This window comes from Marmota monax, unplaced genomic scaffold (assembly GCF_021218885.2).
Source record: "Marmota monax isolate L192 unplaced genomic scaffold, Marmota_monax_Labrador192_F-V1.1 WCK01_AAM20220418_F8-fsc00061, whole genome shotgun sequence".
Lineage (NCBI taxonomy): Eukaryota > Metazoa > Chordata > Mammalia > Rodentia > Sciuridae > Marmota > Marmota monax.
This window is the reverse complement of record NW_026695230.1, coordinates 9,821,840-9,849,486: the sequence shown is the minus strand read 5'-3', so window position 1 is coordinate 9,849,486 and position 27,647 is coordinate 9,821,840. Positions and strand designations below refer to the sequence as shown.

Sequence of the window (27,647 nt, the reverse complement as noted above, 5' to 3'; positions counted from 1 at the left end):
ACAATTTAATTGTAATACAAACTGTGATACATGCATATGACGGTACATGATGTAATGGTTTAAAATGTTCTCAAAGGCTATTAACATAAGAAAAACCAATAAAACAATTTTTAAACACCAAAAATTTTAAATACCAAAGTAGCATGACCCAACTTCACAAATTTTTTTTATATACTCATCAACTATTTTTCAAGTATCTACTATGAGCCTGGCACTGCTCTCAGGACAGGAAAAAGGTTAGTAAATAAGTTGCACATAATCTTTCTTCTCACACACACATATAAATAAAAAGGCAGAAATATATCAAAATGTTCCAAAGGAGTAAATCTCTTTAGAATGAAATAATAAAGTGAAATTTATAGATTATTTTATTTCCTCCTTTATATTTAAACATAATGTAAAGTTTCTAAATAAATTTTCTTAAAGATTTCAAAAATAAACCACAGCATTTATATTGATCTAAGTTTTATGGTCCATATTTGTTTTGAATATCAATGTTTGAATAAAGTACAAACACAAAGTCTTAAAATATTCTTCATTTAAATAATATTCAAAAGATACCACTTCATTCAATCATATATCAATTTTTATATCTTATCAGGTCCCTTTCTACATACAAATTAAATAACATCAGGTCCCTTTCTACAGATACAAAAACTAAGAAACAGAAGTTAACTAATTTACCTCACTGGAAATAAGTTTTTAAATGGTCAATTTCAGTAATACATATGAAAATATCTCATATAATACCTGAATCAAGAAATTTTTGCAGATTTTGGATCCTATGCTAATACTTCAGGGTGCATCTCTCCCTATTTATGCTAGGGAGGAGGTATGGTGTTTGTTTTGTTTTTGACAGGGAGAAAAATAAAATTAAAAACTCCATTTATTTAAAATGAAGGTTTAATAGTTAACAAAAAAAAAATCTTATGTGAATCCCAACCCCCACCACCACTACCAGATATTAGCTTTATTCCACCTCACCTCAACCACTAAAACGACCAGTAAACAAGTCAAACATGTTCCTATAATGCTTTTTCATTCTTCCTTTGATTTCAGGTTCTTTTTTTAAATTTTTATTTATTTATTTATTTACTTTGCATTACAATTCTTAATACACCATTATATAATAATTTATCATATCTCTGATTATATATAAGGTATGTTGATACCAAATTCACATCTTCATACATGTATTTTGTATAATGATGAGGGTCTCAGGTTCTTACATTTAAACAGTACGGCAAATGAAAGCCATTTCTCTACTTCTAACTAGATGAGTTACCTTGGGCAAGTCACTTCAATCCAATCTCACTTTTCTTATTTTTCAAATATAAGAATTTGACAAGGTGATCACTAAAAATCCTTAAGTTCTCAAGTTGCTTGATAGTATCATGTCAAGTCTATAAAGTGTCTACAATAAATTAAAGGAATACACCTTCTTAAAAGCATAAAGGTTACAGCAATAAGGATGGTTGGCTGGAAAAAAAAGGAAAAAAACAAAGACTCAGGATTAAGAAAGAATTTGAAAATCTCCCCAAACCTCTGGACCAAGTCCAGTTTCAATCACACATGGATTGTTTTGGGACAATAAAGAAGAAAAAACATGAAGGTTTCATAAATCATCTAAAGCAGGTACTTTTGTTACAAAAATATTTGTTCCTAAACTGTATATTTGTTCCTATACTGCTTCTGGCACTTAAAATGCCTGTGTGTGTGTGCACATACACACACACACATATACACATACACTCACACCCTAACAATAACCACCACAACCAAGTGTTTTAATATTGATATGGAAGGAAAAGAAAAGTCACTCATTTTGGTGAAATAAAAAGTATTTTAAACCAAGGCAGGGTGATTTGGTTTTGAGGATTTTAAAGAAATAGCACTGCATTCAATCCTTTTCTATCACCTCCTCCATATACCAAAACCCAAGAGCTCTTAAAATTGTGGCATTTTCTTATGTACGTAGAGAAAAAATTTGTGTTGCTTTGCAGCAACATCTAAACAGTTTCCTGTAAACTTTCTGTGATGAAAGTCATAGAATTTATGATAAAACCCTGTAGAGTGGTGAAACAAATTTCTTTCATATTTATCATTCATTTTATTCAGTGTGCATTTGAAGGAAAACCTTTTAAGAGCACCAATAATGTGAGAAAGCTACAACAACTAAATTTATTGTTAAGTATCACATCACAAGTCCTCCTGGGAGTTCAGAAAGAAAGCTTAAATCACATTCCCTAACACATTGGAGAGCTTCCCAGAGATGTGATGGCCCACAGAGGCAAACCATCCAAAGCACACTGGAATCTCAGAGACAGTGACAAAGAAATATCATTTTGTTTAATAAAAGCAAATTGGAGTAACTTTTTTTTTTTAGCACAGCACAAACTCTCTCTTACCCCATTTTTCTCCTTTCCTCCCCCAACCCCCTCCTGTTTCACCTGACTAAACTGTAGGTATTTGTTCCATCACCTGACTTAGGGGCTGGCTAGAAATATTAGAAAAAACAATCTACCATTGTTACATGAGACAACAACCTTTCATGTCCTTGAAGCTCACCATGACCTTTCATCTTTCCTATCCCCAATGGTCTCTCCTAAACTAAAAACTACACCCGGTTGGGCTGAATTCCAGATTGTCATAAAAAGAACCCTGTCCTTTCAAAACAAAACCAATTTTTACACCAAGGTGGGGGAGAAACACAAGTCCATTGTTCCCTCACAGATGGAAGTTGGAGTTACTAAGGCAACTGCTCTAATCCTCCTTTTTACCACCTTTTTCACATCACTGGCCTATCAAGTATGCTACCTTTTAACTCATAAGCTCAAAAGCTGGTAGTCTAACTGGCTGCCCTAATTAGCTACGATTTTCACACTACAGACAACATGATGAGCTAATCGAAATTTGCAAAATAATGACGTACCTCCAGCAAATATTCCTCCTCCTGAGGCCCAGTCTTAGAATAACAATAATGAGACCATTATTAGAGAAGGGCATTAAAATGCTGCACTGCTGCTAAACAGAGAACTTAATTGTTCTGGTCTTGTCCATTGAATCAACAACCTATTGTTGTGGACTTGAAAAATAAAGGACTAGAGAATGGGTGCCATGATGATTGGTCTGTGCGGCCATACCGGCACTCTGTAGAATTGTTTTCTTTTGAAACTCTTGATGGACTAGTAGTTTTGTTTAAAAGTAACATAAAAGGCGATTGTCTGGATAAAAAGTCCTATTTATTGAAATTCTTAGAAGCAGTTGCATGGATTTGTTCGTGACCCCTGAGATAAAAACATAGTGACCATAATAACACCATTTGTAGAGAGCCCTGTTACCACTGCCTACAGTAACATAAGATAAGAGACAGTCTTTTCTAGCTACAGTAGGAAGGAAGGAAGTACTTCTGAGCAGAAAGCAGGAATGATAAAAGGTCAAATACTGGATAAAGCTCATTAATCTCTGAAAGGGAGACTTTAAAAAATAATGCTAATTTAAGAATTCTGTACAATTGCTACAGATTCAAGCACATGTAAAGAGGCACACAGCTTCTGTGTGTGTCTCTGTCTCGCTGGTTCTCTCTCTCTCTCTCTCTCTCTCTCTCTCTCTCTCTCTCTCTCTGTTGTCTTTTCCCATTTTTTGAGCTTCTTTCCTTTGGTGAAAGCTGATTAAAATAAAATGATTATTAAATAACTGAAGCAATATGTCTCAGGATAACCTGGAGAACAAGAAACCCAAAGGTTTCCAGATAATTATTCTTATGGTCATCCCCAGTCTATAGCTAGAATAATAAAATACTGAAGTTAAAGGTTAACTAGTGTAGAATTCTTAGCAGTAGAAAAGCACTGTTTACACATTGTAAAAGTGTCTTCTGTATGGAGCCACAATACATGTTTTCAGTAAAGTCAGCCAGGATTTTAGAGTTGGACTATAAGGTGGGGGCATACCTTTTTGTTAGCCAGTATTTGGGGTGAGGGTCTGTTTGGTTTTTACCAATGAAATCTGCATTATATAAAAATGTATTAAATTGTAAATAAGACCTCTTGCTTCATTCAATCTGTGCTTTGCTTCATTTATCTTCATCTTGTTAGGCTAAATTAATTAACAATCTCACTGTTGCACACTTTCTCTTTTCATTACATCAAATAATGGCCTGTATATGGAGAGAGCCCTCACCTCAGGAATTCTGCAAATCTACGGCTAAGCAGAGTTTCTGTGTATCAATGTAACAATATTTATTTTATAAGCATTCATCAAGCATACTTTTCATTGTTAACAAACCACTTAAGCACCTAAATTCTTACCATATTATCAATGGAAAATGGTTTTTAAAAAAATAGAAAAAAACTAAGTTAAAAGTCACAAGATATTTGTTAAAAATTAAAAAAAAAACTTATACTATATGTCTATAAGCAGGTATCACAGTCAATTTCACCTAAAATAAGAAGAAAAATGCATATTTGGCAGGTATGTTTTCACAAATAGAACACAATACTGCATGAAAGGTTTAAAAGACACACCCTGAGCTGTTCTGCTTCTTGCTTTGGAATGTCTAACATGTGATAAATTGGATAATTAGAATTTCATTGGAAAATCCCATTATTTTAAATCTATAAGAGTGAAACGTGTTAAACTCTTTTGTAAGTTTTCTTTTCACCCTGAAACACTGTGGCATCTGGAGTAATGCAAATGGACAAAACAGCAAAGCTCTTTTTAATCTTTTCCTTGATCAACCAGTGCTTCTTTCTCCAATCACAGCTTTGTGCGTGATATCTTTCTGCTAGCATTTCTTATTTAATTAAAACAGACACTGACAGAAGGACATGGATTAGTACTGTAATGATGCATTTACTTAGATTAATCGGAGGCTCCTTTTAGAGTAATGGCTTAAACAAAGAACAAAAGGAAATTGTTATGAAACAACCTTTTATCCCAGGCAAAGGTCGCATTATGAGGTTTTTAATTTTGTCAGCTTCTGTTATACTCTGCTTTGCTAGTAGAACATGAGAAGTGCTTTTACCCCCAATAAAGCCAGTTATTATAAAAACAGCCATTAAAGCTGCAAATTAAAATGTCTGATTTTAAAACAGGTTACTTAGCTTTCAGAATCCTCTAATTAACATGTTGTGCATTGTTGTGAGAAAAAGAGACTAAAATGCTAATGACCTACCGCCAGGTGACCACACTGCTATGCAAAATAATAAGGACCCTTCCAAGTAATAGGATGAATTAAGCAAGTATAGGTCTCTCATCCAACATCCTTTCTCCAAGTACAGCTCCAGATGAATGGGAGGCCATAACTGGTAAGATATGTTCAGTAATGTTCTGCCCCAGCTACTTTTTTTCTTTTTAAGAGAGAGAGAGAGAGAGAATTTTTCAATATTTATTTTTCAGTTTTCAGCGGACACAACATCTTTGTTTGTATGTGGTGCTAAGGATCGAACCCAGGGCCGCACGCATGCCAGGCGATCGCGCTACCGCTTGAGCCACATCCCCAGCCCAGCTACTTTTAATATAATCACTAAAAAAAAAAAAATGCAGACGTATTTCTACCACAAAATTAAAAAAATAAATAAATGAAATAGCTTACTCTATCTATATAACCTGAAATTAGAACAGTCTTCTGATTTCAAAACACAAAGAGCAAATTAAAGAACCATGCACCTCTTTGCCTCTTTTTATCTAAGCTTTCTCATTTTTTAATAAGTTGGGTTTGTAGAATAGAGTTAAATCTTGAAAGCTCTGTCTTTATTCACAGCACTTGTACACCATGTTGTCTCTAAATAGTCCAAAGGTAAACTGGGTTTTGCTTTTATGAGCCTCATTTTCACGATTTTGCTGACTTCGCTCAAGACTACTTCTCCCTAGTCAAAAGGTGCTGTTGACAAAGGATATGCAGTCATGTATTATATAATGACAGGGATATGGACTTTTGTTGTATAAACATCATAGACTGTACTCACACAAATGAAGACAGACATGTCATCACTAGGTGAAATAATCTTATAGTACCATCACCATACATGTAGTCTATCATTGACCAAAATGTCACTATATGGCATATGACCATGGTTATCTTTTTCCTACTATACATACTTAATCACTTGCTCTACTTGCATTTTCTGCCTTACCATTTCATGGACTACATGATTCTGTTCCCAAAAGGTGCCAAATATTAGGTGAAAATGCAGACTAGGTGGGAAATAGCTCTAGAATTCCCCACAGGGAAAAAAAAAAATCTATTCTACTGAAGTCTCACACAAGAATCTCTGAATGGTAAGCTCTAGGAATTTCTTAAAACCAATGTGAAACACATATCTGTTAATGGAATAGCAAGAAAATACTCAGGATCATTAGTGACATGTGACTAGATGCATCTTTAAAAAAATAAATTATTTGAAATTGTTTCAAATATTTATGGCAACAAGAACCCTGAAGGTCTTATCACTCCAAAACTTAGTAGCTTAAAACAATAAGCATTTATTTAGCTCCTGTGTATGAGCATTTGTCTGGTTTTAATTGTGCTCACTAATGTATTTCGTGATTGGCTGGCTTTTGGCTGATCTAGGATGGCCTTGGCTGGGACAAATACGGTAACTTCCTACATTCCATATGCCTCTTCCTTCACCAGAATAGCTCAAGCTTGTTATTCTGTGGTGTCAGAAAAGAGCAAGAATATGAACCAAAATGTACAAATGATTTTACAAACCTCTACACGTGTCACATTTGCAAATATCCCATTGGCCAAAGCAAACCAAATGATTGACCCCCAAAGTCAAGGAGTAAGTCTGAATGCCCTGTCAAGAGTGAAAGGGCACTGCAAAACTTCATGGCAAAGGCTGTGAATAGAAAGAAGGATGAAGAAGAATTGGGGTTTTTAAAACATGGCAAAGGTTGTGAATAGAAAGAAGGATGAAGAAGAATTGGGGCTTTTAGCAATGAAGTCAAGGTCATTTAAATAAATCCCAAAGTTCTTCAACAGAAACTTCTGTTTCATTCCATTTTAAATAGTGTGGGATAGACAGCTACTCAAAATTGGTATCATATTTTTGTTGTTGTTTTAATAAGGGAGAAAAACTCTTAAAACCAATTAACAAACAATCCTATCACATCTTATCCAGTGATTTCCAATCTTTAAAATACAAATACTAAGCTAATTCTAAAATGTTATCTATATGAATTCACCATTTATTTTTATGTACAGATCTGTTGTGAACCAGTTCTACATTAATAAAATATTTCAAAACTACAACCTCTTTTGTCTTATTAGCTTCCCTTTTCCACACAAAAGCAGCTAATTTTAAGGAGATACTTAATGAATCCTGGACCCAAAGTTTTTATTACTATATCTCAATAAGAATATATCTTTTCATTGCACAGAATATCAGAAAACTGTATTTCATAGTTCTTACCATAGTGGGCACAGCAATAATCAGTGTTTTAAAAAAAATGTTAAACTCAGTCCCTACCCCACATCCTTATTGTTATTAGGATAATATATTTGTGTGTGTGTGTGAGTATGTGTGTGTGTGTGTGTGAGAGAGAGAGAGAGAAAGAGAGAGAGAGAGAGAGAGAGAGAGAGAGAGAGAGAGAGAGAAACTACATAAAAAAAAGTGATCTAGATTAAGACGATTATTAAGAAGCTAATTTTAAGATCAGGAGATTCTCTGTTTCAAAAGATCAATGAAACTGTAAAGCATCCACTTTGACTACACCAGGCTCCCATAGTTAATAATTTAGCAGGAGCCCTACATATAGTTTTAGAAAGATACCTTAAGCCTGTTACTGGTTTTTTTTACTTACAAATACTCATCTAGTAGAAATAGGAGTTATTACTGGGCAGAATTCCTAAACCCTGTGGCAAGGGAAATACTATCCTATAGCATCACTCAACAATTAAAGTAACCAATGAAGTGGTCTCCAAATGAAGACTTTGGCCATTCCTTTATTTGAGCCAACATTAACAATGAAGCCACCAAAGCTAGCACTAACACCCAAGGAGCAAGAAATAAAAACAAGCAAAACTCAATCCCTCCTCCAAAGATATTAAAAAGGACATTAAACAATATGAAGAAAACTATTTTAAGAATTACCCACTTTGTGGAGAAAAAAATAGCATAAAATTCTTTTAAGTCCCTTTCACTTTTCTATATCCATTTTCAACTATTTTAATAATAATTTTGTTTCAAAGCAAAGCCCTAAATTATGGTTTGCCTTTTATAAACGAGAATGACACTAGGCAAGAATGCAATCTACACTGGTTTTTTGGTGTTTTGATCAACTAAATCCTCTCACCTGGTCTTTAGCAAGTATCAATCATTGGAGCAATGATCCAAGGCCATAGAACAGAGTAAAGGTAGTAAATCCATATAAGAATCAAGACTAGCATTGTGTCCTCATTAATACTGGGTTCTAAACAAACAATAGGCCATGTTCAGAGAGCTGTACTAATTCTTCTCAATGGAAGCAGCTTAACTCAAATTTTCCTTTAAAAGTCCATTTACTGTGACACAGAGACAAAGAGAAAGAAACAAAAGCAGAGTATATCAGAAAAGGGAAGGGAGATAGAGAAAAAGATAGAAAAAGAAAGATCAGTCTCCTTAAGAACATCTCTCTGCATGACTAGCACCTGGTACATAGTACATGCTCAAACCTGTGTGTTGATTTAAATTATCACATATTTAGAACAATAGATGAAGACAGAAGTGAGCATGCTCAACTGGGCATGGTGGCACACACCTGTAATTCCAATGGCTCAGGAGGCTGAGGCAGGAGGATGGAGAGTTCAAAGTCAGTCTCAGCAAGGAGGAGATGATAAGCAACTCAGTGAGACCCTGTCTCTAAATAAAATACAAAATAGGGCTGGGGAGATGGCTCAGTGGTTGAGTGCCCCTGAGTTCAATCCCCGGTACAAAAAAAAAAAAGTAAGCATTCTCTCTCTTTTTTTTTTTTTTTTTTTTTTTAAGAAATCACATCACTAGTCACATCAGATACACAGGAAGCCCAAACCTAAGAGTTCCTAACATTTGTGTAAAATCATTTTTATAGGACAAAATGAGGTGAAACAGTCAAATTACATGTAGAAGCACATCTACTACACATTTTTTATAAAACTAAAAATATGCCTAAAATTAATCTTGAGCAGAGACTCATAAGAAAAATTATGTCATAAATAGCTTAATGCAACCAGTGGGGGTAATTCTCGGGCCTGAAGAAGCTTTACCATTTTGTCATTATAAAGAGAGTCAAAATGGACTAAGAATTTAAATCTCAGATCATGTTTAACTCCAACTTTGGTCCAGGAGTCCTCTTCTCTGCTTAGTTAATGCCTTCTTTAATAATTAATGTCTTCCCTTACCAATGCCATTAACCTGCAATCCTCTTAATCCCAATTGATTAAACCACAAGTCCGCCAAAAAATAGTCAAAGATAATCAAAATAATTGCACTGCTATTATGGAAATTTATGGAGACAACCTCCATATTTTTTTTATTTTCTCTATTCCCACTTGCTCCCCTGCAATAATAACCAAAAAAATCCTACTATCTTAAGTTGGTGTTACAAAATCCTTTAAATATAAAAATAAGTTTCATCTCAGGTAGAGTTTAAACTTAAATTACAAATGACTCTAAGGAGAGGTAATATGAGTTCTTTTCAGACTAAGATACATAAAATTCTTGACTCATTGTATAAGGCTTAAATATTCTTAACTCCAAAATAAAATAAAGCCACCAAAGAAGATAAAGTTATGACATCTTATTTATGAAGAGATGCTAAAATCTTTTAAACTTTTACTAATTGTATAGAATAAATGAAAATCTATTGAGAACAAGTAAGGTGTTGTCCCAGTTATAGGCGGTTCAGAAAATCTGCCAACAATACCACATTCACAGATTAAAGATAAAACAATCTATGAAGACCACAAAAGATGTAATAGGTATAGGGAAAAACTCACAGAAAAATTTTTGGGGTTTTTTTTAGCTGTCCATAAACCTTTATTTTTATTTATTTATTTATTTATTTATATGTGGTGCTGAGAATCGAACCCAGTGCCTCACACATGCTAAGCAAGCACTCTGTCACTGAGCTACAACCAAGCCCCCCCAAAAGTTTTTAGTTGTTATTAATATTTTAGGATGTATTCTCATTAAAGACAAGAACAAAAAAAGTTCTAGGCTAATTTTGGATGGAACATCTTAAAACCAAGAAGAAATCTATCTAAAACAAAGCCCAAATGCAAGAAAGTCAAAACCACATGTTCTCTTTTATATGTGGAACCTAAACCAATCAAATTTCAAGCAGCAGAGAGGAGAACAGCAGTTACCAGAGTAGAGAGTGATGAGGAATGGGAAGATGTTGATCAATGGGCACAAAGTTGCATTTAGGCAGGAGGATAAATGATGATAATTTAAGATAACAAGTATGCTAGTTGTTTGATTGTATCATTCACATTACATACATATAATATCACCATGTATCCCATAATCTTATACAATTATGACTTGTCAAATGAAGAAATAAATTTTTAAATAAAAAACAAATTTTAAGTGGGTTTTAAGAACTGAAAGTCCAAATGCAAGCTGTTAGCCGAAGAAGATCAGACACACTAGGGCTTTCCTACATGACTGTTTGGATCATGGCAAGTCTCTGTGATGGAAAATGTTTATTATATAACATTAAGTAAAAAAAAAAAAAACAAAGAACATACAATAACATCTATGTTCTGATTACAGTTACATTAAGTTATTTGTTAAAATGAACAAGGACTGTAAAACAAACTAGTAAAAAGGAAAACAGGTGACATATTGTGGAACTATGTTTAAGATTTTATCTTTTTCCATGTTGCTTTAATGTAATGTAATAAAAATTTTAACCAAATAGTAATAATAAAGTATAGCATCACATATTAGATATGTGATATCACATATCTAATATGTGATATTATACTTTGAGCTATTTCAGGAAGAGGAGATAAAAAGACAGCTAGCAACTAAAAAGAAAAAAAGATTACCACATCATGGAAGGGTTAAAAGCAAAGGAAAGAAAAGGCTCTTCCTAGGAATTGTATACATTTTAAATTTTATTTGGTCTAGGTACAAATTATGGGTCTTTCTAAAGAAAAGGGGAAATTCTATCTAATTACTGAAAATGAAACTTCAAAATCCACTATCTCTGACAAACTCCACCCATATAAGTATACAAGCCTTTTCAAATGTGCTATAACCAGACTTTTAAAGGTCAAAAGCTTTATTCGATTTGGTCTTGATCTTAAAATGGCTCTAATGAGGTCCTTACTTTTATAAACTATTAGCACCCCAAATTCTGAACATGATTATTTTCTAATAAGAGCATCAACACCCAAGAGACTTAGATCTGAGATGCTTAGGTCTGAATGGTACATCTAAGGGTGAGGGAGAAAACTAACAACCTATGACAGTGGCACTTAAGGTTTGCCAAGTAAAGAAGAACAAATTATATTGAGAGTATACACCCCAAAAACAGCAGGGAAAAAAAGAAGAAGAAAACAAGGATCTTATTTTAATATTGATTTTTTTAAAAAAATGAAACAATAAAATCTTACTACAAAATGGTCCATCATGGCTTAAGAGAGATGACCAAATATCAACCTAGTTTTTATTTACATTTTTCAAGCAATGTGAAAACACAAAATGGAGACTACCTTAAAATCTATGTAAGAAATAGACTTTAAATGTAAATTTAAAACATTGCCCCTTTCAATGTGATTTACCAAATTCAACTAGAACTTATACAACTATATTTGAAGAATAAATTTCCTTCCCAATCCAGATTACTTTTTTCGAGCAAACAGCAAAATTTGTACTACAGTATTCATTTCTGGTTTTCTTTCCAAAGGATTGAGAACATATCTGATTTGAAGCAAATCCATAAAAGTTGATCTTAAGTAGAATTATATGCTAATGAATAGGATTAGCATATGAAAATGTATAGGCAGATCTTTCTTCAGAGCATAGGCAGATAAAGCACTCTCTCCAATTTCTGTTGAAGTTGTCATCTAACAAAAATATCAAACTGCAATAGACAGTTAAAATATAAGCAAATTTCAATTTCTTTTACTTAAAAGGAAAACCATGCTTTTAACCTAGGAAAAATCCATTAACTTATTCTATTTTCAAAAAATACAAGTGAAAGTTTGAAACTTATCTAGCTATACCATCTAGTTTTCATTTTATCCTTTGACAATGCTAATAAAATTATTTCAGTAGAAACTATACTTATTTAAAAAGTAATTACTTTCATCCTATCACCCACTGGAAAGTAAAGTGCAGCAAAGAAATCGCAAATATTGGATGACTCAGTGGGCATCAAAATCTCTCTCCAAATCACATATATCCATCCACCCTATCAGCTATGCAGTCAGTTATGCAACTCTGGTTATATCATTACAACACTTTTAGTTGTAAATGATAAGAATCCACTCAATAGAGATTTATAAAAAATAATTTATTGGTTCACATAACTGAAAAAATCTTGGCTTTTGACAGGGCTGGACTCAGTACTAAAATGATGCAATGAGAAACTGGTCTTTCTTCATCTTTTCTCTCAGGCAGACTGTCCTTCTTCTGTTTATTACCAGAAGTTCCATGTTAGTGAACTCAGTACACATGACTTCTTCCCACTAACTCAAGCCCAGTTTGGATACCATGTTCAATTCTGAACCAATATTTGTCTCCCAATGGCATGCCCTCACTATTACTTGGCACTATATTATAAAATAAATACTTAGGTGAGACCCTGTCTGTAAATAAAATACAAGATAGGGCTCGGGATATTGCTCAGTGGTTGAGTGCCCCTGAGTTCAATCCTTGGTATCAAAAAAAAAAAAAAAAGGTCAAGTAAACCAACACCTTTATTTTGAATGAGGATTTTAAATAACTTAATTCACTTAATTTTAATTGAAAAGACTTGTACTTTTTAAAATATATATGCCATAAAAGTGAAATATAAACATTATTGGCCATTTATATCATGGGTTCAATGTAGTTATTCAATTCTTTCCTAAAAGAAAGATTATATATTAAGTAATGGAAGGAGACACAAATGCAGGAAAAATCTGGGAAATAGAAAGTCTTTAAAGGATGGAATGGCTGAGGTACTGAAAGCAATATTCATCAATGTCATATTCATTCACTATTTTATGCATGATTTAGTTTAGAGCATTGACTATGAGTAAACTACTGTGTTAGCAAGGGTACAAATATGCATTTATTTTATGCGTATTTTAGTCAGTTTAGTCCACTGACTATGAGCAAAATACTGCTAGAGAAAGTATAAGGAAATATGAAATCATCCCCACTCCTCCAAGCATGATAGAAGAAGCATGAGTTGAGATAGTGAGGTGATATGCCAATTCCTTTTCTCCTCACCCCATTAAAAGCTCCAGATTTTCCTTAGGACTTCATGATAAATAACACACTTTACACTATTTTTTTAAAATATTTCTCTTGGCTCATCTGCAAATTATTCTTTATTTCTTGTCTAGCTCCGAAGAGAATATGAAAACAGTAAGTAGTACATGTAATAAAAAGTAGTGATTACATATAAGAAAATAGTAGTAGTAGTTATAAGAAAAACCAAATGCAAGAAGGGCAATGAAATTTGATAAACAGAAAATGATTAAGAGTACAGAAATTTTCAGAATTTTTAATTAATTCATTCAATAATTATATACTAAATGCATATTGAATAGCAGGCATTATATGGTCATGTAAATTATTTAAGATGAATTAAATTTAATATCCCTATGGAGCTACTAAATTTTTTTTCAATAAGAAATTAATGAAAAGATGGGCACATTGGCACATGCCTGTAATCCCAGCTACTTAGGAGGATGAGGCAGGAGGATCACAAATTGAAGACCAGCCTGGTCAACTTAGCAAGACCCTGACTCAAAATAAAAAGTAAAAATTATAAAAAGGGGTAGGGATGCCACTCAGTGGTACAGTGTCCCTGGGTTGAATCCCCAGTATCATGTATCACATTGGAGGAGAGATAGAGAGAGGACTGCTCACAAAAACTACTAAGAATACAAATTGTAACAAGCACAAAAAAAAGGGATAAAAAATGCAATAGGAGTTCAGACAAAGTGAGATCATTGAAGACTACCAGAAACCGGGTCTTAAAAGATGGATAGAATTCCTACAAATAAATATGTTTGATCAAAGTATTCCAAGTAGAAGAAATGGTATGAAATATATCAGAAAAATACAACCTGTTTCTATGTCAGTCAGTTCAAAAGAACCTAGAGATATTTGGATGAAGATACCATATACATACAAGCTATTTTTAAATAACTTACATGTTTAATGTATAATTCAAAACTAGATTTTTGAGAACTATAAATAATGTATATTGGAATATTTTGATAGTCCAGTTATTCACAATGTATAAAGAATGGAACTGGAACTCTTTATATACAATCTGTATTGGGCATTTTATGCCAAAGATACTGAAATACATGTCTAGCCATTTAGTATTTATATTTTAGCAAACAAATAATAAAATACAAAGTAAGCTTCCTATATACAACAGGAAGTATATTTTAATGTTTGAAATGTTAGCATGTAAATTATCTGCTTCATTGAGCAGGTAAAATCTATATCTCCTCACCATAAAAATAACTGTTCCCCCACCTAGACCTCAGCTACCTTGTAGCCAATAAAGCACATGACATTTGCACAAATACACCATCAACTATGCAAGCAGAATAAATGATTGATCATGAGGGATACCAACAAACCTCAAGATTATTTGGCAATCTAAATGGCAACAGCATTTGGCAGAATAATAGTAAAGAGAATCTGGAAGAAAAAAAAATGCCTCCCAAGTACATCAATTCCTATGTTAGGAGGAACACTGGTGAGATTTGGATTCTGAGCAGTCCTTTATTTGAAATATTCAACATCAAGCTTAGCACACATGACTTCATAAGGGATTTGTTCCAATGTGTAGCTGTTTAGAAAACATATGAACTGACCTCTCCCTGTACAATGATCAGGATGTCAGAGGTTGCCTCATAAGACATAGCAACAACACAGTAGCAGGACTGAAGACAATCTGGCTGTCACATGCATGATGGTCAGCTTGAAAGATCCACTTTCACATTTAGACTCATGTGAAGACAGTAATTCAAAATGAAACTTTGATAGTAAATGCAAATCCAGAAAAAGAGATTATAAACCAAGATGCCAACTTTTCCCAACAGTCAGAAATATTCCTAACATTTTTTAGCCAAAGAAATATAAAACTGCAGATAGGTACAGAATTTTCCAAGATGTGTCTTCTCTTTGGTTCTATAAAAATTATTTATTCTGAATCCTAGGCAGTTTTCCAAGTATGACATTTTAGAGAATCCCACTGCCTTACAAAATATCAGATTTGGAAAACTGAATGGTACCTGACAATTCGTGGAAACAACAGATAGCTAGCTTGTACTAGCTAGAAAAGTTAAAAAAAAATCTGTTAAAATCATGGAATTTGCAGGGAAATGGATGGCACTAGAGCAGATTATGCTTAGTGAAGCTAGCCAATCCCTAAAAAACAAATACCAAATGTCTTCTTTGATATAATGAGAGCAACTAAGAACAGAGCAGGGAGGAAGAGCAGGAAGAAAAGATTAACATTAAACAGATACATGAGGTGGGATGGAAAGGGAGAGAAAAGGGAAATTGCATGGTAATCGAGGGAGACCTTCATTGTTATACAAAATTACATATAAGAGGTTGTGAGGGGAATGGGAAAATAAACAAGGAGAGATATGAATTACAGTGGATGGGGTAGAGAGAGAAGATGGGAGGGGAGGGAGGGGGGATGGTAGAGGATAGGAAAGGTAGCAGAATACAACAGTTACTAATAGGGCATTATGTAAAAATGTGGATGTGTAACCGATGTGATTCTACAATCTGTATTTGGGGTAAAATTGGGAGTTCATAACCAACTTGAATCTAATGTATGAAATATGATATGTCAAGAGCTTTATAATGTTTTGAACAACCAATAAAAAAAATTAAAAAAAAAGAATAAAAACAAAGAATAAGAGAAAATATGTGAATAAAAAAAAAAAATTTAATTAAGGACACCTCACTTCAACAGGTTACCAATTAATCCCAGAATTTAGACTTCAAGTGCCTATAACACTAAATCATTCCCAATAGTGTTTTCTAATAATAATAATATACTCTTCTCTTATCAACATTACCTATATTTTCACTCACTCACTGGGTGCTTACCATCTGCCAAGCACTGTAAGTGACACAGAATCAGAGGTACTTCCTTCCATTCGGGGGACTAAGGAATCTGACAGAACATCACAACTATGGCAAAGCTACTACCAAGGACTGTAATATAGGTTAATAATGGATGGACAGGGTGAGAGACATAATATAGAGATAAAATAGAATCAATATTGTCGGCCTCTCACTCTGAACCATAGAACGAAGAGTCAAAACCTAAGAAAATGTAAGGCCCCTTCATAAAGGACCAATTCAATGACCCTAATGCCAGATTTGCTGAGAAACTTGAAGTACTGTCCTGCCTAAATAAAGGAATTAAGCAATAACACAGAACTGAAAAATCTAAATGTACTTTTTAAAAATCCATATTTTGGCACTTTTAGGCCAACTATTACAATCTGATTGACAAGAAAGTAATTGTCAAAATATTTACTTTGGGCTTCCTCCAGAGAATAACTGCACTGCCTCCTAGCCATCCACCCCTCCGGCCCCTCCCATTAAAGGATGGCATATTTTCTATCTGAAAGATGCAGACACAGGGCTATAGTATGACTAATTCCATAAAAATTTCACAACTGCTACTGAGATTGTAGAAGTATGAGGTCAGGCATTTATGACCTGTCCCCACCCTACAGGCCAGTTCAGGTTCTCCCTGATAGATAATACCACAGTCTTCAGAACTTAAAAGGATTCTCTTCTCCAAGAAAACCAAGATCTACACACACACACACACACAAAATGTAGACAGGGAGAGAACAGAATGCAAGAAAAGGAAAGAAGAAAAATATTTTTAAAGCAAATGTCCAACAACTTAATTTGGAAAATAATTATTTCATATTAGATTTTTAATTCTTATATTTAAATATATTTTTTATTTTTAAAACATTAAATGCCCTAACTACTTTTATAAAAAAGAAATTTAAATATACTCACAGAACATAACTCACTAAACCTTATGCAGATATTAGTGCAAAGAAATTGTAATAATTTAAATTTATTTTCAATTTTCATACAAAAAGATCCTCCATTTATCTTTCATGGTATATAATTTTAAAGTACCTTGTCCACTATAAGTTATTTCTCTTATTCTGTAACTGGCATACTCTCATTTTACCCACAAATGGATAAAACATTTTGAAAAGTCCTTTAAACAAACTCTAACATTCCTGATGCCACACTCAAAAAATCTGATAAAATTAAGGGAAAAAATGTGTTTTTATTTCCTGGATTACTTACTCATCCAAGTATCCTTGCACATTATTCTTTGCTTCTAAATGCTGAGAATCTTTCTTTTGTACATTACAATCACAAGCATCAAAAAATGTATTTTGCCCTCCACCACAGTATCCTAGTAAAACTATTAAAACTGATGCACACAAGGCAGGAATCATGCCAGTGAGAATACAAACACTGGATAGCAAACACTCTTGGATTAATATTTCTCTACCTTCTTTAGATAAAAATCCAGAAAATAGATCATTTAAACAAGTGTGGTAGTTCATTTCTTATGCTAACATGTAAGAAGAGAAAAATAGCTGAGGATCCAAATGCATTGTGAAAGATTGGAGAATTTAAGATCAAAACTTTTTATCTTAAGAACATGAGACTCCTACATAGGCAATGTTAGCACAACAAGATTAATTGTTAATTTAAATATTATTGAATGTTTCTATAGTCAGGGCAGAAGATAACAATTAGCCTTAAGAAAAGTGTATTAGAAATAAGAGAAACGGGAAGAAGTGACAAATGTCTAGCCTGAGGCACATTTCAATCTGGCAGACTTCTCCAGGTATTCCTAATAGCATTCAATAGACCAGACATCCTTGGCTTTCTCATCCATTTCCGTGGCATTTGAAAAACAAAAACAAAACAAAACAAATTTAAAAAGAAAAATTGGTAAATAAAGGGTAGGGGTGGAGGGAACCTGGATGCCAGACTTCAAACAGTTAAGCATAAGTACCTTCAACTAATATGGAAAGTTAAACAGAAATTTTTAACAAGCTGGCACCCGCTCACATAATGAGATGCATTGTCAGTCCTCACTAAGTGAAATATTTGTGTTGCCATGCAGTTAAACAAATGCCTTTCTTCACTTTCACTTAAGACAGCCTCCCACTCCTATTTCTCTAAACAGTAGAGGCAGGCCTAGCCAGCAACATGTGTAGTTGGGGCAGCATGCTTCTTGCAGTCCCACAAAAGGAAGATTTATATTAACATTTCAAATTCTTTGGGAATTATACAAACTCCATGCATTAAAGCAAACGTAAAATTTCTGCTATTTTAATACCTTCACTTATCAATCAATGCAACTTGGTACAGAATAAAGTAATACAGTAGTATTAAAATCACTAAACATTCAAGAGTGTAGCAACATTTTTTTCACATCATTTGCACATTACTATTCATAATGCTACGGCGATCTCCTATATAAAATATGATGAATTCACAAGTATGATTATCAAATTTATGGTGTGTGCTCACTACACCACACATTATGGTTTCTTAGCTTGTTTGCCCTAAAGTAACAAAGATTTGCATAGAGTTTAAATGAGTATGGTCTATACAAACTATAGTTAAAATATTATTACAGTTATATGCTTTTCCATATAAACCAGTAAAAAAACACATATTTCTTTCTTCTTTAGGGCAGTATTTTATTACAATTAAATGAAAAGCTTAGCTCTGCTATTTCTCTGAAAACAAAATCAAGACCAAAAGAGAGAGAGTTCAAGAATTAGAATTGAAATTCATAGTGGAGAATATTAAAAATAAAAATTTTAAAACCCAAAGTTTAACTAAATATCTTGTTTTGTCTCTAAAGTAAGAACATTGTTTCTCCAAGAAGAAAAGAAATATATTTTTTAAAAAAGTCCCACATAGCTAACATCTAGACAATAATGATGAAAAAGATACAGCCAGATTTTTCTTGTCTTTAAATTGCTATTTGGGGCAACCTAGTATCTTAAACTTCATTCACAGAGTCTCTCCCATTGCTACTATTAGGACCATGGCATCAGTTTTCCATCTGCCCAAATCAATTTAGGGTTCCCTGTACTTTGTAAGTGGTTTTCTACAAGGTTCAAAGTCAGAGAATATTCCAGAGTATTATTCTCTTTGGGTTTAAGAAACATTCCCACATAAGAAGGAAGAGGAACAGAATCATCTTTAAATTTTTTCTGAGATTTCTCAAAATGAATCAAACTCAAAAGTAATTCTACAATTCTGTTTTTAAACATTAATTGGTAAATACATTGTATCCTGAATAATGTACACCTAATTGACAGTTGTCACAAAGGTAATTGTTCTCTTCTTACTTTGACCTTTATAAGCTCTTGCTCCAGTGAAAAGTTAAACCATGCTTGAAATAAAAGAAACAAGACAAGACAAAAGAATAAAAAATAAATTCTCCAGAGTGAATATAAATTGAAGGAAAGGTCAAAAAAATGACTAAGACCAGTGTGATACAATTATTAAGATTTTTTAAAGGAAGGTAATTTTTTTTCTTGTCTAATTCTGGATTGCATTTGCTTTCCATGAGTATTTAAAGAAAACTTTGTAAATCCATCCAACTTGAGACAACAGCAATAGACTACATTTTCCAAAGGGAAGTCTAAAATAAGTGAAAATGTGTATTCCTTTCCATTCTCATAAAATTTCAACATTGAAGCTGACATTTAAAGATGACTAGTTTCTGTGGCAAAGGGGTACATTCAATACAACTTCCCAAACATTCAAGCACAAAGCACATCTGGGCAGAACACTGCCTGGTCTAATGTTAACCTCTTCTAGAGAAATATAACTGGGAAAAGAAAGCAGATAGAAGTCAGGATTGTCATTTTAGAAGATTTTCACAAACTAGTTTTTTAAAAAATAATTTCTCTTCAGTGTTAAGACACCCTGTGTCAAGGTAACTAAGCTGGGTGAGAAATTGATTTTGTATTGCATTTTTCAACCTCTCTTGAATATGAGAAAAGTTAATCCTTTGGGCAATTCACTGCTTAGAATACAGCATTGTTTGGCTTATTCCATATGTACATCAGGGTAATTTATCAAAGGTGTCCACAAGTGGGAGACACAAAACAGACCAAGGACATTATGTCTTTCAACCTCAGTAGCACTTAGCAGATTCCTGGACCTCCGAGGTCTAACAGACTTAACCAAGACTTTTTATACAGCCAGGTGAAGAGGGACAGGCTAGTCAGCAGATGTCTTATTCAGATAAAAAGAGAATATTTTAGTGACAATGTGAGGAGAAAAATGGCAAAATTGATACAAACTCATTGTACCATGTCTCCCTTTTGCTCTGAAGAACTCAACCTCAAATCTAACACAGGACATTAACTATATTCTTGAGCAAATATGAAGACAATCATACATATTTAGTTACAAGCACACCAAAATAAAATACTCAGAAGAAATCAGCACATCTTTGTTAAGTAAGATAACACATCTGAACTCTAAAGACTTAACACAAACACAATGGCTATATATTTATATTCTAATCTCATAAAAAGAAAGATGTGAAATGGAAAGATTTTTGCAGTATTGCTGGGCAATTTATCCTTGATTTCATTTCTGACTTAATATTGGCTTCTAGTAAGTCTATTTCATTGCATATAAGACATAGAAAATGTACAAACAAGAGATGGTTATTAATAATCTGGACTGTTCTGTTTTACACCCCTAAAGAAGTAAAAGAATTGTCATAGGAACAAAACTAATAAGCATTTGTTAATGTTAATCCAGTTCCTATATGTGATGCTTCAAAATGGCCATCACCTCAATGAAACTTGTTTAGAAAGAGACATAATAAGGAAGAGATGCAATAAGACAAAAGGAATCAAACTGGATTGTAGTTTTGACTTGAAATCTGGAGGAATATGATTGTTCTTTCTCTTTTCAAAGATCAACTTTAAAGAAAGAAAAATAGTATTCAGTTATCTTAGACCACATATCAACCCCCAAAAAAAGTTGTGAATGAAGAAAGTTTACAAAGGCACTGTTAAATATTGGAGTGGAAACACTGTAGGAATTAGTCAGAGCCAGTTTAGACATTGCCCAACTTACTTTCCAACCATCTGTATCAAATATGCTTCATTAAAATAGAACCATATGGAAAATAAGCCAGCAATTAACACAGCTTCTGCATGTGCCTCTAATACAGTAGATTTCAAACTTTTAGTGAAACTAAACTACTTCCATGTTGTTGCTATGTAGAATTTGGCAGCAGTCCCTAGACTTGCTTCATCCTCTACACCATGTCATATCAAGATCTTTCAGGGTAATTGAAATAAGCACATCTGAAAATAATTAAGTATTTTATCATTTTTCTTCAGTTGGTATCAGCCTTTAAAATAAACCCAGGTATGTTAAAACAATCAGTGAAGTGTAAACAATCTGATGACAAAGAACCCTAACCCTATATGATTTTTCAAAATCTACTTGTACTTTATGTACTTTTTATCAACAGTTTTTACATTCCACAGTTAATGTCTACTGCTAATGGAAATAAGCATTGTAATTAGTTTTCATTAACATCCCAAATGATTTCAAACCTCAGAAACTCTAGCACCATGATTTGTGCAAAGGATTGGCATAAAATAGTTTCATTACTGTCACTACCAACAAACAAGAAATAGAACACCATGTCTGGTACTAGTGAGACAAATAATAAGACATACTTCTGGTCCTCAGTGGCCTTAAAATCTAGTGGGTGAGATTAAATATATGTGAATCAGTAAGAGATTGAATGAGAGTAATGCAAATAGAAAAAAAAAGTTCCTTTTAATGAGTGACTTTCTTTCTTTCTCACTTTCTTTCCCTCCACACAGGATGGTTGTGTACCATTAGTCTGTTTATTACTGCTCAAGGATGCTCAGTTAAAGGAGCAAGTAGGCTGCAAATCTAGGCAAGATTACTAAGCCATGTATCCTGGCATAGGGCTGTAATCTTCTCAGGAAAAGGCAGCTAGAATGAAAGATTTTGCCAACTCTTCAGGTCATGCTACTGAAGGAGATTATGTCTAACCCCAAAATGGGGGATCCCCTAATTTAGGTATCCATAGTATGTACTGCTTTCTGTGGCTACTACTCTAGTCTAAGCAATGTCATTTCATCTAAACACCTTTGTTTGAGCCTCCTACCTGGTGTCCCTGATCCCATACCTGCTTTTATGTAGTCTATTCATAGAAGAGTGATTCTTTTTAAGATATGAATTACCACACCTTGTTTCTCTCTTAAATCCTCCCGACTTCCTATCTCATATCTCACTCAGAATAAAAGTCAGTCTTCATCAAGGTCTTGAGGACACTACTTGATCTGGCCACCAGCTATCTATTTCCAACTTCCCTTTTATGCACTCATTTAGCTCTAAGCACACCATTGGTACCAATTCTTCTTTGAACAACCAAGCACCTTTCATTTCAATGCCTTTCTGCACATTTCCCCCTTTGCCTGAAAGCTCTTCCCCTAGTAACTTGCATGGTTTGCTCTCTCACTGCATTCAAGTTTCTGATCAAATGTTTCCATATCAAAGAGGCCCGCTCTGACAACCTTATGCAAAATAGCCACTCCATCACTCTCAATAAATATTTACTAAATAAGTAGATGAATGAATGAAAGTAACTAGAAAATAAATTCCTTAGTAGCATTTATTCTCGTCTGTTTTGTTTCTTTTATATTTTCCAGCTTCTATAATAGTGCTTTACATGCAATGAACACTGAACAAACTTTTGAAGAACTAGCAAGTGACTGCTGAAGTGACACATAAAGGAAGTGGAATCAACACATTACTAGCATTTCAAGTTTGAGTGACTGAGTGCTGGTCTCACTGTCAAAAACACAAAGGCCTAAAAGAGATTGATTTAGGAAAAAGATAGTGAACTTTGAGAATTTGAAGTGACAATGGTACATCCATGTAGAAACATAGAGTCAAACAGGAAGAAGTAAAAAGCTCAGGACTGAGCTGGGAAAAGTAGATGTTACATTCTTTCATGTAGAGTTAAAAGGCATTAGGACAAATTAGACCTCCAAGAGAGAATAAAAAGTAAAAGTAGTAGACAAGGGACAAAACTTGGAAATGCATAAATTTGGTTTATGAACAGAAAAAGTGGATTAATAAAAAAAAAAAAAAAAGACAGGTGCACTGGCACCTGCATGTAATCGCAGCGGCTCAGGGAGCTGAGACAGGAGGATCAGGAGTTCAAAGCCAGCCTCAGAAATAGCAAGGCATTAAGCAACTCAGTGAGACCCTGTCTCTAAATAAAGTACAAAATAGGGATGGGGATGTGGCTCAGTGGTTAAGTGCCCCTAAATTCAATCCCAGTCCCCACCCTCCCCCGTGAAAAAAAGACTAAGGATTGGGGTCATAGCATTGTGGTAGAGCACTTGCCAAATGTGTGAGGCAGTGGGTTCGATTCTCAGCATGCACATAAATAATATAAAATAAAGGCCCAATGATAACTAAAAGAAAAAAAGGATAAATAGAAATATTTACTTACTAAAAACTTACTGAAAATTTACTTACATGTTCAGTACTGTGCTGAACTATTTTTAGTCAATAATATCAACTGCTACAGAAAGTGAAAAGAATAAGAGCTGAGAAAAAGACTTTAAATGTGGGAATGGGCAATCTAGTAATCTTGAAGGCAGATTACAATAGTTAGTCAGAATCAAATGGAAGCTTGATGCCAATGGATTGAGAAGTAAGAGGATACAGTCAGAAAATAAATACAATTCTTTTAAGATACACACACACAGACATACACACATACACACACATACATATTAGTTGCAGTTGAACACAATACCTTTATTTATTTATTTTTATGTTGTGCTGAGGATTGAACCCGGGGCCTCACAAGTGCTATGTGAGTGCTCTACCGCTGAGCCACACCCCAGCCCTCTTTTAGGATATTTTGACAGTAAAGGAAGACAGTAAGAAATAAGAATATTTTAAGGGTTAGCACAGTTGAGAAAAACTGTCCTAAGAAATCTGAATTATTTGTGCAGAGTCCAATTTATCAAATAACTCACTCAAGTTTACAAAGCCAAAAAGAGGCAAAACAGGAATTAGAGCTTGAATCTCCAATACTATGAAAAAGAAGAGATCTTCTCTAGAGGGAATGGGAAGGGGCTGGAGAAGCACAAGTGGAGATGTCACATCATGAAAATAGATGTAACATTTCTTTGAGAAAAAAAGGAGAAGAAAATATTATGAAATGGTAAAACAACAAGAGCTACTGTGAAGTGAAAAACCAAAAATATTAAGGCCTAAATTCCTAAGAATAAAATACACAAAGTTCTATTTCAGAGGGAAATATCTAAGTTACACACCTGAACTAAGGGCCATGAAGTCAAGAGAGATTCTCTGCTTCTCACTGGTCATATTGCACTGAGGAAAAATTACCTGAGAGTACCTGGTGAGAAAAATATTTGGGGGAGAAGGAAGTGCTAAGTGAAAGATCAAAAGGAAAAAAATTATGTAGGACTTATTGACTGTGTTCTGTTTCCCAGGAAACAGACTGGATACGTCAAAGCAATGGACAGTATTGGGGTTGCAAGGCAAACATATTTGCAGGACTAGCTTCTGTTGAAAGCTACTGTGAAATTTACCCAACCAGATTTAAGACCAGAGATTTCTTTTCCTCTCCCTTCTGACCTGTTCTAGTTTTGAACCACTTATTATTTCTGATATCTGTCTCCCCTTCAACAATGTTTTTTTTTTCATCCCTTTTATATGGCACTGGCCCAAAACTTTGTTCCCTTATCAAAAACTTGTCTAATAAAAATCTGATATCTCTACCCTGCATCTGAGTACACAGGATGTGATTAAGAAGATGGACTTTGGATTGAGTACAGCTTGATTTCAAATCATTATTCCATTCATTCATTCAGTAAATATTTACTGAACATCTACCATGTGCTCAACAACCATTGTTGTTGTTCCTAAGGACATAGCTTCAAACAAAATAAGATCTCTGCTCTCAATGAACTTATACTGATGAGGGGAGCAAAGAGTTATAATAAACAATAAGCTCTGCCATTTTTTAGTAATCTGACCCTGAGCAAGTCACTTTAATTCCCTATGCTTCAATTCCTAAACTATAAAATGGAAACAATGAAACTACCTCAAACTATGTATGAGAAATAAATAGAACATGTCAAATAATTAGCATATAATTGTTAGCTCTCTGAACTTTCACCTCACTAGCAACAGTTATAGAAATATAGCATGTACCATTTCATATGCTCTTTCCTTCACCTAAAATATTTTATATATCTTCCATACCCTACTCTAGTCCTTTAAATCTCAGCTCAACCATTACTTCTCCAGGGAAGATTTACCTAACTAGGTCAATAAGAATTACATTGTTCAAAATTAAGATACAACTAGTTTATTTTTTATTCATTTATCTAAGACCCCATCATCCTTTACCTGAATTAATGCAAAAGTCTCTTGCTATGGTCCAAGTGTTTATGTTCCCTCAAAATTCATTTGTTGAAATCTTCATCCCTAAGGTGATTGTATTAGCAGGTTTAGCCTTTGGGGAGTGATTACATCATGGGAGCAAAGCTGCCCTCTAACCACATGTGAAGTTAAAGTGAGAAAATGGCTATCTACAAGGAAGAAGACCTGTACCAGACAGGGGATCTGCCAGTGCATGGATTTTGGACTTCCCAGCTTCCAGAAGTGTTAGAAATACATACCTATTGTTTATAACCCACACAGTCTATGGAATTTTGTTATAGTGGCCCAAATAAACTAATATACCCCCTTCAACTAGCCTCCCAGATACAGTCTAAACACAGAAAGAAGCTTAAACCTATTTAAATGGAAGCCAAATCATCTCATTTTTCTGCTGAGACTCCAGCTCCCTCTGTTTTTCCATCTTCTTCAGGGTAAAAGCCAAAATCCTTACAATGGTTTAAATCATGCACGTCCTCAACATTCACATCATGCGCTACATTGGCCTCCTTACTGCTATTTTTCATCTCATACTCATAAATTTGCGCCTCTACTTGAGGACACCGGTTCCCTCTTCTGAAAATAGTCTTCCTATAGATATCTGCATGAATTTTTCTGTCACTTCTTTCTGGTCTCCACTTATCACCTTATCTATGAACCTTTATTGTATTTTATACAATAAAAGAGCAAACTCCCCACCTCAGTACTCTTCACCTCTTTTATACTGCTTGATATTGCTTCATAGCACTCATCATCTTCTGATAGTCTATAATTCACTTGCTTATTTGTTGGTTTTCAATGTCTCCCTTACCACTGCCTTAAGAATACAAACTTAGGCTGGAGTTGTGGCTCAGTTGTAGAGTGCTTGCCTCACGTGTGTGAGGCATGGGGGGTTCAATTCTCAGCACCACATACAAATAAATCAATAAAATAAAAGCTCCATCAACAATTAAAAAATATTTAAAAGAAAAGAATATGTACTTAATAGGACCACGGATTTTGTTTTACTCACTGCTTTATCTACATTGTCTCACGAAGTACATGGCACATAGCAGACTCTATATCTAAGGTGATAAATTCCATAAAACAAGCCAGACAAATTTCTGAAATAAACAATTTTTACAGATAGAAAAAAATTTAAATGTGTTTATTTGGGAAATTATATTATTTTCCTAGTGATACTGTAAAAAATTACCACTATCAGATCAGCTTAAAGCAACATCCATGGATAACAAAAAATTTTTAAGTTCCAGTCATCTCATAATAGCTCAGCAAAATCCCAGTGTCCTTTGATAATATCCATTCAAACTATAGTTAAGAAGATCAAAGTTTTAAAAATCAAATATTCACATTTACAAACCAGATGAGGAAAAGAAAACAGAAAAAGATTTTTTTAAAAAAGGAATGTGAAGCATATTAACATTAATTGTTATTGATGACTTAAAATTACTTATCTTCTAGTTTTTTATTTGTTTAAAAATTTTTTATTCTAATTTGTTATATATGATAGCAGAATGCATTACAATTCATATTACACATATAGAGCACAATTTTTCATATCTCTGGTTGTATACTTTTCTAGTGTTTTAATTGTCTTATTTTAGCTCAGATTTTATGTGAAGTATTCATCATAGATAACTTTCCCCATTTCTTACATTCTATTGAATTACAAAGGCATTGTCATTGTTATGGTTTGGATATGAGGGATCTCCTAAAAGCTCATGTGTTAGACAATGCAAGAAACTTCAGAGGTGAAATGATTGGGTCATAAGAATCTCATCCTAATCAGTGTGTTAATCCACTAATAAGAATTTACTGGGTGGTAACTACGGGCAGGCAGGATATAGCTGGAGGAGATAGGTCACTGGAGTTGTGCTTTGCGGGTATATATTTTGTCCCTGGTGAGTG

The 27,647-nt window shown here is 33.8% G+C and overlaps 1 protein-coding gene across 21 annotated transcripts in view; it reads right to left on the bottom strand.

Moving 5' to 3' along the window:
* Nucleotides 1–27,647, bottom strand: part of Sox6 (SRY-box transcription factor 6) — a 612,624-nt gene that overhangs the window by 429,743 nt on the left and 155,234 nt on the right. Inside the window, exon 1 of one of the 21 annotated variants that reach the window (XM_058576999.1) lies at nt 8,743–9,070. The exons of the other annotated variants lie outside the window; for them this stretch is intronic. The gene's annotated coding sequence lies outside the window, so the exon portion shown is untranslated. Of the gene's footprint in view, nt 1–8,742; nt 9,071–27,647 lie in introns of those variants that run through there. 21 annotated transcript variants of the gene reach the window in all.